Consider the following 12,588-nt stretch of genomic DNA (forward strand, 5'->3'; position numbering starts at 1 on the left):
CCGTGTGGGTAGCTTATTCAGAGTCTTATTCACAGGTTTGTCTAATTCCTCCTCTGTGTCATAGTCACAGTCCTCAGAGGAGAGATGTTCCTCATTACATTCCAGAGTTTGCTCTATCCCGTGATTACTCACAGGTCCCGTGGCGAGACAATTATTCTCTCCCATTATGTTTTGGCCATTGAAGGGATTATTGTAATTTTAGAGAAGCAGTCTAAGGTAGCAACCGATAATGTTGGTTTAACGTTGTTTGGTGGTGAGAGTCTCTCACTTAACACCTCATTTTCCATTTCTACCCCAATGGTTGTCTCAGGACCTTCTAACTCAATTATCTCTTGAGTCTTATTTTCCTCAGTCATGATAGGAGTGTCACCATTTCTACTTTTATTATTGCTTGAACCTCCTTCTTCCCCTATATTTGTCCTGACTTTAGCATTTTCATTCGTGTCTATATTTTTTTTTGGCATTGTTTTTTTAGGGATTGTTCCACAATTAAGTAACGGAGGACGCAGGACCGTCTTACCTGCTATCTTCTTATCACTCCCCTTGATGATATCTGTTTTATTGGGGTAGTCTTTCCCTCCTTGGGCTGATGAGACTTGCGTAGTCATTTCTGCTTCTGCTTCCATATTTATTGCCAGTTTCTCAGCTCCCCCCGGCGCCTTGATTACTGAAATCCCTGTGATCTGCTGAGCCGGGGCAGGGGTCGGGGCAGGGGCTGAGGCTGCCGTTGAGTCTGCTGCCATGGGTAAAGATGCAGGGGCAGTAGTCATCACTGCCGCTGCCGCCGCGGCTGTTGTTGAATTCTTGGTATTTTGCGTGGTTCGCGGAGGGTGTTTGGGTGACATGCCTTCTGTAGTAGTGATCACAGTTGTGGTTGAGAGCTTTGATTTGGCCAGACCAAACACGATGATCCCAGAGTGATTGAGCCGTTTCTTGAGCCAGACCTTCACAGCTCGCCAGATCCTTGTGGTGTGCCACAGCATCCGTCAGCCGTTAATCATGAAGAAGAAGGATAATTGCTTTAGTTGCTACAATGTTGCAGCGAGATTTCCAGCGTTTCCAGCGTTTTATCGATCCACGCCCGCTCGTCGTTCAGACATACAGTGCAATGCAGTACGGCGGGAATTGGCGCGTTGTGCGGAAACCCCGGCCAGTGACGTCCTGCTCCGCTGAAACTGCTGGGAGGGCTTTTTTCCCTTGCGCCGTTGAGGACGCCAGGGACGCCAGGGACCAGAAGACCAGAAGCGGTTAGCCCAGGAAGAATCCAATGTTTTTCACTTCACTTCACTTCACTTCGGGCAGTCAACCACCTCGGGTGAGTCAGACTTCAGCTTTATGCATGTCTCCTGCTGCTCCGCTCGTCTAAACCCCGTCGCGATGTCTCCAACCCGGCTCAATACTTTCACTCGGCTCCGTACATTTCACCTGCTCGCCCGCTCTCGGTTCCATTAAATCCGGCTATCTAAGTCGGGAGGATTTTGTCCATTAGCACCACCGACACTGCCGAGAGGAGGGAGAGAAAGCACCTAGTCCGCCGCAAGCAGAGTCCTCACTCCGCCATCTTGGACTCCGCCTCCGTCCCAAATAAATCTCATAAGTTATTTACTCAAGCTATCTCTCAACACAAGCTCATTGACGCCTGGCGCATGTGCAATCCGATAGCGAGAGAATTTACTTTTTACTCCCCATGCCATCATTCCCAATCCCGGATTGATTACATTTTTGTTACTCATAATATCTCCCAAACTCTTACTAATGCTGAAATTGGTCCTATCTTATTTTCGGATCATGCTCCTATCATAGCCCACATTGACATACTTCCTAAACCGGTCGGTCCTAAGAGATGGCGCTTTAATAACCTTCTGTTGGATCCTAAATTTACTGCTTCCTTCATTGAATTTTCTGATGAATTTTTTTTGTTTAATGATACTTCCTCTATCCCCAAACATACTATCTGGGATGCCTTTAAGGCTGCGGCAAGAGATTTTATCATTGGATATGTTGCAAAGAAACGAAAACTTGCCCGCAAGCTTACTGGCGATCTTCTTCAAGATATCAAGAAATTGGAGCACGCCTATTTCACCTCTCACTCACAAGTTTAACAGCCCTTGTTAATGCCAAAATAAGTTTCAACAAAAATCTACAGAGGATGCCTCTCTATTTATTGAAATCTAGTGCAAAATTGTATGGTGGTAGAAATAAAGCGGGAACATTTTAGCCAACTATCTGAAAATCAAGCACAACAAACTGAACATTGAGTCTATCTACGACACTCATTCCAATCTTCAACATAAAGATGCGGACATCCTCACTGAATTCCCCTCCTTCTACAAAACGTTATACTCCTCTGAAACCCAGCCCTCCATACACTCTTTGGATCATTTCTTCTCTACCATACATAAACCTCCCCACTTCCCTCTTGATTTATCTTCCCTAGAATTAGATGTCTCTCAACATGAATTACTTCTAGCACTCCAGACTCTCAAAAAAGACAAGGCCCCTGGACCAGATGGCCTTACTGTTGAATTTGTTCTTCATTTCTCAAAACTCCTTCTTCCAAAACTACATTCTCTCTTGGACTCTTTTCTTGCCTTAGGTGCTTCCTCAGGTTCTTTCTCTGACGCTCACATATGTCTCATACCTAAGGAGGGGAAAGATGCCCACTACTGTAAGAACTATAGGCCCATTTCCTTGGTCAATATCGACTACAAGATATTTGCTAAATCACTCGCAGCACGTCTTGACCTCCTACTTCCAGATCTCTTAGGCGAGGAACAATCAGGCTTCGTCAAGGGCAGATTTATCACGGATAATACTAGACTTTTATTTAATGTTTTATCAAAATCTTATAAATCATCCAATGCCCTTGCAGCAATCGCCCTAGATACTGAGAAAGCTTTTGATAGGGTTGAGTGGACCTATTTGTTTCATACCCTTAAATGGTTCGGTTTTGGCCCTAAATGTATCCCTCTGATCTCTTTACTGTACTCCAATCCCCGTGCGGCGGTTTGCGCCAATGGTCTAGTCTCCTCCTTTTTTGATTTAGGGAGAGGAGTTCGTCAGGGATGTCCCCTATCCCCTTTTCTTTTTAACCTGGCCCTAGAACCCTTTTTATCCAAACTTCGTCAAAACCCTAATATTCATGGCTTTCATGCTTTAGATTCTCAAGTTAAGCTTGCCGCGTATGCGGATGACATCTTACTTTTTATTTCCAACCCTACTGAATCCATTCCTGCCTTTCTTGCTGAAGTAAAAGATTATTCCCAGATATCTGGTTACAAGCTTAATAATGACAAGTGTGAGATTTTGCCCTTGACGAAGTTCCCATTTAAACCGGATTTCATTGCCTCCAATTTTACAAGGAGCTCCTCACACATTAAATATCTTGGCCTTCATATCACCCCCTCTATTTCAGACACGGTTTCCCTTTGTTTAAATAAGTGCATTCAAAAATTGTCAGACTTAACTTCTAGATGGCATCCCCTTTACTTATCATGGTGGGGCCGCCTTGATACAATTAAAATGATGTTGTCTCCCATAGTCCTTTATACTATTTCTAATATTCCTGTCTCCATTCCCTCTAAATTTTTCAGAAGAATTAACTCAATTTTGACATCTTTTCTCTGGGGCAATAAAAAACCTAGAATGTCCCTTGGCCGACTTATATGTCCTAAATCAGAAGGTGGAGTTAACTTCCCAGATTTCCCAGTTTATCTTAAGGAGTTTCTATTACGACAGGCTTCACTTTGGTTGCAGGACCTGGATTCCCCGTGTCCCCTCTGGGCCAAACTTGAACGTCTCTTTCTTTCCCCCTTCTCTTTTGCTGAATACCTTTCTTTTTCACGCAAACCTTCCTCTACTCCCACTCTCATCCACAAATTCACAGCGAAGTTACTTTTATCTTCTTCTCCTGCTCCCCCTGTGACTGTTGCTGGGTTCCTTACCTCCACCATTTGGCACAACACTTCCCTTTTAATAAGGAATAAACCCTTTTATTGGAAGTCGTGGCAGCACAAAGGGCTCATCTGGGTTTCCCAACTATTTTTACATTCCTCTTCTATACCCTTCCCCACTCTTTGCGCCACCTTTGGCTTGCCTGCTTTTTCATCCATAAGTATACACTTCTTAAAGAAGCTGCATTGGCTACTTACACTCGCCTTCTGCACGCATCTCCCCCTTCTCTACTCCCTTCTCGCTTCTTTACTCCTTTCTACACACTACTCCTGAAGCCTCCTTCATTTACAAACATCTTCACTCTAGAGACTCTATCAGATCCAAATCTAAAGTGGAGGAGGGTTGGGAACAAGATCTCGCTGCATCTTGGTCCGTTCCCTTATGGGACAAGATATGGAATAAAATTCGTAAATTCTCTAGGGTAGCGACCTTGACACAAACCTTGCTTTTCATTTATAACAGACTTCTTTTCACTCAGGTCTGGGCCCAAATTAATGTAATGTTTCATACCTGCATTCCTTTCTCTTATACTAATGTTTTTTTTAGGAAGTCTCTCTCCTTGTTAGAAAGCTGCTGAATTAAATACTCAGATTATTGATTTATTGTCAGCTGTTGCGTTTCAGCAAATTAGTCAACTGGAAGAACTTTTCTAATATTTCTTTTAAAGCATGGTGGTACAACGTTTGCCATAATCACAGATTGGATACTGCTTTTGTTTTTCCGGCACATATGGCAGCAAAACGTATGGACTTATGGCTTCCTGTTACGCTTTATCTTGATGTATGTACTAAGCGCTCTTTCTGCCTGCAACCTTCACAACAAGAAGTTATCAAACCCCCTTAACTGCCCCCTGCATTCTGTTTCTTCTACATTATCAATTGTATGTACTTCCCTTTGTATAATTTTATTTCTACAATTGCTATTTTTATTTTACTTAGTTTTTGATGCCTATGATTAGTTTTTCATTGTTGTTTATGACCGTATTATGCCCATTACTTACCTATGTATTTGTACTTTCTATTTCCTATTATACTATGTACTGACACCTTATTCCTTTCCCCTTTCCCGAAATAAAATTCTTTTTGAACTTAAAAAGCTATCAAAATATCTGTGAGAGACTCATTGGAAGGACACAAGGGCTCTGATGTTGCTGGCCCAGGATGCAAAATTTCTGTTTATAACATTTGTGTTAGTCTCAATGCAGGGCAGCTGCAATTCTAGGACATCAGCGGTCATCCGAATTACTAATGCAAATAAGGCACTTTTTTCTGTTAATGGCCGATGGGGTGAGTGGAATTTTGTTCCAAGGTAGTAAGTATGAAGCCCACTGTTTTATAAATAAAGGTATAAGAGATCATCAGCATAATGGGGTGTGAGGTACAAGCCATGTCCATCACAATCATCAATCAGTATACTGGGGTGATCAACCGGCATTGATTGAGTCGGTGTCGGTGTGGTGGGCCTCGGAGTGGACGAGTCAAGGTCTATACTGGAGTTGAAAGGTACCATTTAAGGTGTCCCAAAAGGGACAAACTGCACTGAGAAATGTCCCATTGGTGATAACCTGATTGGACGGTCCCTTGCGGGTCTGTGGGGCTCAAAGGCTTGCAAGAGGGAGCCAGGACTGCATTCAAGATTTGCAGCCTGGCCTTTTTGAAGACCTCAATGTGCTGCAGGGTTGACAACAGCCTGGGGAAAGTGGGGCACTTCAGGACCAATTAAGGAATCTGGTCCTTGGCCAGTAATCTTGAAGAAGTGTAACTCAAATTTTGAATGTCATTGTGTGCCTTCTCTTTGAAATCAGAGAGGCCTATTGAGTAGCGTCCTGCTTCACTTTCTTATGCTTGCTCTTGGATTTAGACTTACCTGAAGATTTTGAGTGGAAAGTGTGGCAGCTGTGGGAACCGACCTGGAACCGATACTGGGCCTAAAACTTGGAGGGTGACCTGTGTGAACCACAACCTTTTGCATTCAGCCATGTACAACTACGCTTCCCGTTCTTGAATCACATGTGGGTGAATTAAGAAACATTACTTACACAACTTTTGAGTCATGGCTGGATACCATGCACCAAAGATACACCTTATATAAATCAAGTGACTGCCATCTGCTTCCTGCAGTACAGCAAAGCTGGAATCCTGTTAATTTCAGTGGGGTCATTGTTACCTAGCACACTGTTCACCACCCGCAAACACCACCAGCTGATCCGCACCACCAAGAAGACAGCATTCAAAGAACGACTGGACAACAACGCCCACAACAGCAAGGAACTCTTTAGCATTGTCAAAGAGCTCTCCAACCCCAGCTCCGGAAACAACGACATCACTCCCTCGCAAGACCTCTGCGACTCACTCGCCCCGTTCTTCCACAGCAAGATCGCCGAAATACACAACAGCTTCGGCGCACAGACCACGCACCCAACCTCCAGACCAACGCCCCCCACCACCACCCTCCGCGCCTGGACCCCGGTCAGCACCGAAGACACCACCCGCACAATGAACACCATCCACTCCGGATCACCAACCGACCCCTGCCCCCACCACGTCTTCAAAAAAGCCGATTCCATCATCGCACCCCAACTCCGGGACATCATCAACACCTCCTTCAACACCGCCACCTTCCCAGGGAACTGGAAGCACGCCGAGCTCAGCGCCCTCCTGAAGAGACCAACAGCGGACCCCACCGACCTCAAGAACTTCCGCCCCATCTCGCTCCTCCCTTTTCCCGCCAAAGTCATCAAGAAGACCGTCAACAGACAGCTTGCCGCCTTCCTCGAGACGAACGGATCCCTCGACCACTCACAGTCCGAGCCAACCACGCCCTCATCGCAGCCACAGACGACATCAGATCCCTGCTCGACAATCGGGAAACAGCGGCCCTCATCCTCCTGGACCTCTCTGCAGCATTCAACACTGTCTGTCACCGCACCCTAGTGCAGCGCCTCAGCAACATCGGAATCCAAGACAGGGCACTGGAGTGGAGTGGATCATCTCGCTCCTCACCGGAAGAACCCAGAGAGTCCGCCTCCCCCCCTTCAGATCCGAGGCCACCGAAGTCATCTGCGGCATACCACAAGGATCATCACTCAGCCCCACCCTCTTCAACGTCTACATGAGCCCCCTCGCACGCCAACACAACCTCAACATCATCTCCTACGCCGACGACACCCAGCTGATCCTCTCCCTCACCAATGACCCCGCCACCGCCAGAACCAGCCTACACGATGGGATGAAAGACGTCGCCGAGTGGATGAAAAACAGCCGCCTGAAACTGAACTCAGACAAGACGGAAGTCCTCATCCTGGGATCATCGCCCTCCACCTGGGACGACTCCTGGTGGCCCCCCGCCCTGGGTACCACTCCCAAACCAACGGACCACGCACGCAACCTGGGCTTCATCCTGGACTCCTCCCTCTCGATGACCAGACAGGTCAACGCCGTCTCATCATCGTGCTTCAACGCCCTGCGCATGCTACGAAAGATATTCCGGTGGATCCCCACCGAAACCAGGAAGACGGTCACCTAGGCACTCGTCACCAGCCGACTGGACTACGGAAACACCCTCTACACCGGAACCACAGCCAAACTTCAGAAAAGACTCCAACGCATCCAGAACGCCTCCGCACGTCTCATCCTGGACGTCCTCTGTCACAGCCACATCTCCGGCCACCTGAGAGACCTGCACTGGCTCCCAGTCAGCAAGAGGATCACGTTCAGACTCCTCACCCACGTGAGCTATTGCCCAGAGTCACATGATGCTGAGCTGAGCTGCCACCGCAGTTTGAACCTTGAGCCCCATGTTCCGGAGTCAGCTGCTCTTGCTGCTGCGCCACACTTCTTCCCTTCACCCCCTCTACTAAGGACCAAGACATACTAAATGTTTAATAAAAACTTTATTTGACCAATGCTAGTGATCTTGCCATCTCAGTTTCTATAGTTTGCAGTGCCAAATTCACATCTCACAAACAAGCCCTGCTAAAGGGAATATCAAGAATCCCTGCCCAAACTTTCAGGCAGACAGATATGCTCCAGAGCCCCAGTCACAGTGAAACTAGTCTTGGGTTGCTTGTGTTTCAATTTGAGGAGGAGCTGAGCTGGACCGAACCTATAGGATCAGGGTCAAAACTGCTTTGCATATGGCTGGGTGTGATCTGTAGTTGCAGGGTGTGCAAAACAACGATGCACGAGAATGTGGCCTGAGTATTTACCAGTGGCCAAGGATATTTCCAGCATTCCACTCATCACATTTTTGCACAGTAAAGCCAACCATAGCACTTTTAGAACAGTTCCGTGCACAAGTTGATGAAAGCTGGTGGCTGCAACCTTCATTAACTAATGCAGAGGTCTATTCCAGGGCTTTTAAAATATCTTGAGCTTGTACCTTTTGGTCTTCAGGTTTGCTTAGGAAAGTAGCTCTAAGGAACTACTGATGTCGCCTACCGCACCAAGAGTGGGGCACCATTGCCTGCATTGATCATAGTGACTGCACACTGCTCAGATGTTTTGCCTTCTCTGTACCTGGGTTCTCCAAAGTTAGTTGCTGCTTCTTCCCAGAGACGGTTCAGTATGAGAAAGGCTTTTATTGACATGCCTGTTTATTTTTGAAGGCCAATCGAAAACCTGTCCTTTCTGTGGTGAATATCGGAAGCCTAAAAGTGGTGGAGGCTTGGTCAGTCAACCTCTGGAATTTTCCAATATCATTATACATAGTCTCTTGTAACCGGATTCAAGGTACTTTAATCTAGCGCCTCGTAGTTGTGCCATTGCCTTTAGCAGATTGATTTACACTGGTCATTATCCTGTTTATCTGTTCCAGAGGCCCCAGGTAGGAGTTTGTCTCTGCATGCTAAGGCTCCTCGTAGGTTCAGACCCTCTTAAAACATGGCCTCTGGTCAACAAGGCATCTCGTTGCCTAGGCATCCCATAGATGATCATTTGGTTTTGTTGCTAGAGGTGATGCCGATTTAGTTTTTGGCAGCGAATGAGATGAAGCTATTTTACAGGCAGCTGAGGTGCTTCAAAGGCTGCTGTGGGCCAGTCTTCCACAGAAAGAGTTTGCTCTTTTCTCTATAGAACGCTTAACCTCCATGTCTCCTTTTCTTGAGGTTCCTCTTGACTGAGAGCAATGGAAGAGTACATATTACATCCAGGTGACCTGGACAGAAGAGCGAAATCAAGACTCTCAAAGTTTTAGCAAGGAAGATATAAAACGTGTGGCAATCTTGAGATACATTAAATGACCGACAAGCGGGTCACAGGAAATGTTCTTTGCAGACAGGTTTGACACAGATCGAACAGGATTTTTATTTGCTTTTGAAGTAAATTGTACCATTGTGCAACTGAAAAGTCAGGGAGAGGTCGATAAAGTAAATATTCTTAGCTGATCCTAATGACTGCAGGCTTCGGAAACCCATACGGAGGAGCAGGAAGCGCCGGAGACCTAATCACAGGTCCCGCATCGCACTAAATATCTGGCAATCCGTATGGATGTTGGTATCTAAGCAAGCACATCCCCCTTTCTTCTGAAATCCGTTGGCACTACGGACTGCCTGCTAACGGGGGCCAGGACAAACTTTCGTTTTTTATCTACACTCCATTGATGCTTCACTGTGGAACAACGCTCCGAAACAATTTTTAGCCCGCACTTCTATACTATTCAGGAACACAAGAGACACACTGTCGACAACATTCTTACTGCACTGGCATTGAAGGTGCAATCATATTTTGGAACATCGGATTAGGATGATCCTATTCAATGAAAATCAAGGTCTGTGTGAAGCTGGGAGCTGCTCGTTGCTCGTTTTCCCTGACTGCCGCCTCCCCAAGGACTCGCTGGTGTGAGCGAGCTCTGCAATCGGCAGAGCCAGCCCAGCGCTCCCAGCTGGAGTCCTAGGGTCAGAGGCTTGGGCTTGGGCAAAAACTACGTACTGCAAGCCGGGGGACTGCGAGGACCAGCAATCTCTAGGTTGCTCAGCTGGTTCCTCTTCCCCCGGCGGACACGCCCACGGACACGCCCACCCTCGAGCCAACTTTTAACCTTTCGTGACACCCGCTTCGCGGGTGCCACTCACTTGTCCCTGCAGAAAATCAAGGTCCGTGTGAAGCTGGGAGCTGCTCGTTGCTCGTTTTCCCTGACTGCCGCCTCCCCAAGGACTCGCTGGTGTGAGCGAGCTCTGCAATCGGCAGAGCCAGCCCAGCGCTCCCAGCTGGAGTCCTAGGGTCAGAGGCTTGGGCTTGGGCAAAAACTACGTACTGCAAGCCGGGGGACTGCGAGGACCAGCAATCTCTAGGTTGCTCAGCTGGTTCCTCTTCCCCCGGCGGACACGCCCACGGACACGCCCACCGCCGGCAAGCACACAAGCACATAAACACCACCATTTCACCCGCGACGCGGGACGCGCGCGGGCGAAGACCGGGCTAAGAGCGGGCCGTTTTGTGGCCGTTCGGGGGCCGAAGGAGGCCGGGCTGGGCAACCCCTTTTCGCCCTAGGTATTAGATCTACTCATCGGTCCTCGCCTACCTCATCGGAGCCAGTAAGCCCTGTTTTGTATCTTTTTGTTTGGGGATTACCAGTCCTTGCCCTAATTGGGATCACTTATCATGCCTCCCGCTAAATCTGTAAAACCTTTGAAAAACTCTGTACAAACTCTCACAGCCATTGATCGCATGCTGCAGAGGACCATAGGAGCTGTGACAACAGTCATAAAACAGACTGAAAAACGTTTATCCCTACCTGCTGGAACATTACCCCCTCTGTCCAGTACTATTTTACCTGATATTACTAACATCTCCCAGGATTCGTACCTTTTGCCTTCCTTTGTTTCTCTTCCCTGTGCTCCTCATATCGTACTGGATCCACTCACCCAAGACCAACAAAGGGAGGCTAGTCCTATGGATTTTCCCTCTCTTCACTCTACGGCCCTATCCTTTCCTTTGATCGATGATATTCTGGAATCTGTAGATGCTGTTAATAAAATTATTTCCCCGAAAAATCCCTCACCTACCAAAGCAATATTGGGGGATATCAGTATCCCCCTTCAGTTACGTGATCAAACCACTTCACCTCCGCCCATTATAGACCTAGTAGGGAGTGAGACTCAATCTCAGGAGCGCGGCCCCCAAAATATATCATTGCAAAAGCAGAAAAACAATTCTCCTACTACAGCTTTAAATACCAAGAACCCTCCCAACTCCAGAAAGAGGAAAAGGGACATAGAAACACATCAAGGTAGAAGGGCCAAAGCTAGTAAGAAAATGGTCCCTACAAGTAAACCCAATAAGAATGTAGTAGAAAAGCCCAACACCAATAAAATAAACATCATTAATGATCCACCAATACAAACCGCCCCAATTAAAGAGCTGGTAGAGAAGTTCGAACACTTGGTCACTTCCTTAATTTTACCCCTAGTTCATCGCTTAAAAATTATTACAGAAAAATTGGGTGAATTAGAAATCACTACACAAACTAATGTGGAACTGACCAGACAACTTGTGAATCAGAGAGACAAGACCACAGGAGTTAGGAAACCCAATACGACTTCAGCCCCCACCGAGAAATCTGCTAGACCTGTAGACAAATCAGGGACTAATCAACAAAACTCCAACTCCTTAATTCAAAAACCCAGGTCGACCCAATTGCAATCAGGTCAGCCTCAAACCAACAACAGCAATTTAATTAAATCATCCGAAGGTGCGAATAATATAGGGGAAAAAACCAAAAGAGCAGACCCCGCAACAAAAAATCTTAATAAAAATCCTACAGACGCTCCAGTCCCTAGAAATAACCCCAATGCGGCAGAATTTACAAACACTGGGTCACCTCAAACATACAAAGGAACTAGACCAAAACGAGAGATACAAATTACTCTTCCACCGGAATCGGCCCCATTCGTGGCCATCCTGACCGGGGTCCCTGAGCTTCTACCGAATCAGTTCGAGGACTATGGGAGCCTCAAAAACAAAATAATATATTGGCTTAAAAAAAATCGTCCTTTGCCACCAAATATAAACGGGGATATTCTCCTTGTCAGAAGGGCCAAATGGCTGGGTCTTAGACCAAAAGACATCAGTGGGGATGTCATAATCATCAATTTTAGAGACTATAGAGTGATGAAATATCTAAGAGAGTGGTATCAGGAGAGAGATAACCTGGGCATCCAACTTCAGGAATTAACATACTTCTACCCTAGGTCTCTGGTAGCCATTAGGCCCCAGCAGGAACCTACTCAGTGGAATTATCAGAGGCACCAGAGACCTCAACATGAGGATTACTATTATCCACTATCCCTATCAAATAGATATCAGGCACTGATGGGAGCAGATCTCTTAGACTGATGCACCCAGGGATCTTCCTCCCCCATACCCAGTCCGCAATTACAATCACTCATTGTAGATCCCCAAACATCAAGTCAATCATCATTACTATTGGTGGCAAACTTAATCCCCGAACCGGGCACCCAGGATAGGGGTATAGACCCACCCCATACCTCTCAAAATATCTCGTCCCATTTGGAATGCACAGAAACCCATATGTCTGTAGTCTCATGGAATGTGGCAGGCTTAGCAGGAAAGATTGATGACATACAATGGCAGGCGATCACAACAGTTCATCCTGTGATCGCGATCCAAGAAACAT

This window comes from Lissotriton vulgaris, chromosome 5, assembly GCF_964263255.1.
Source record: "Lissotriton vulgaris chromosome 5, aLisVul1.2, whole genome shotgun sequence".
NCBI classification, from domain to species: Eukaryota; Metazoa; Chordata; class Amphibia; order Caudata; family Salamandridae; genus Lissotriton; species Lissotriton vulgaris.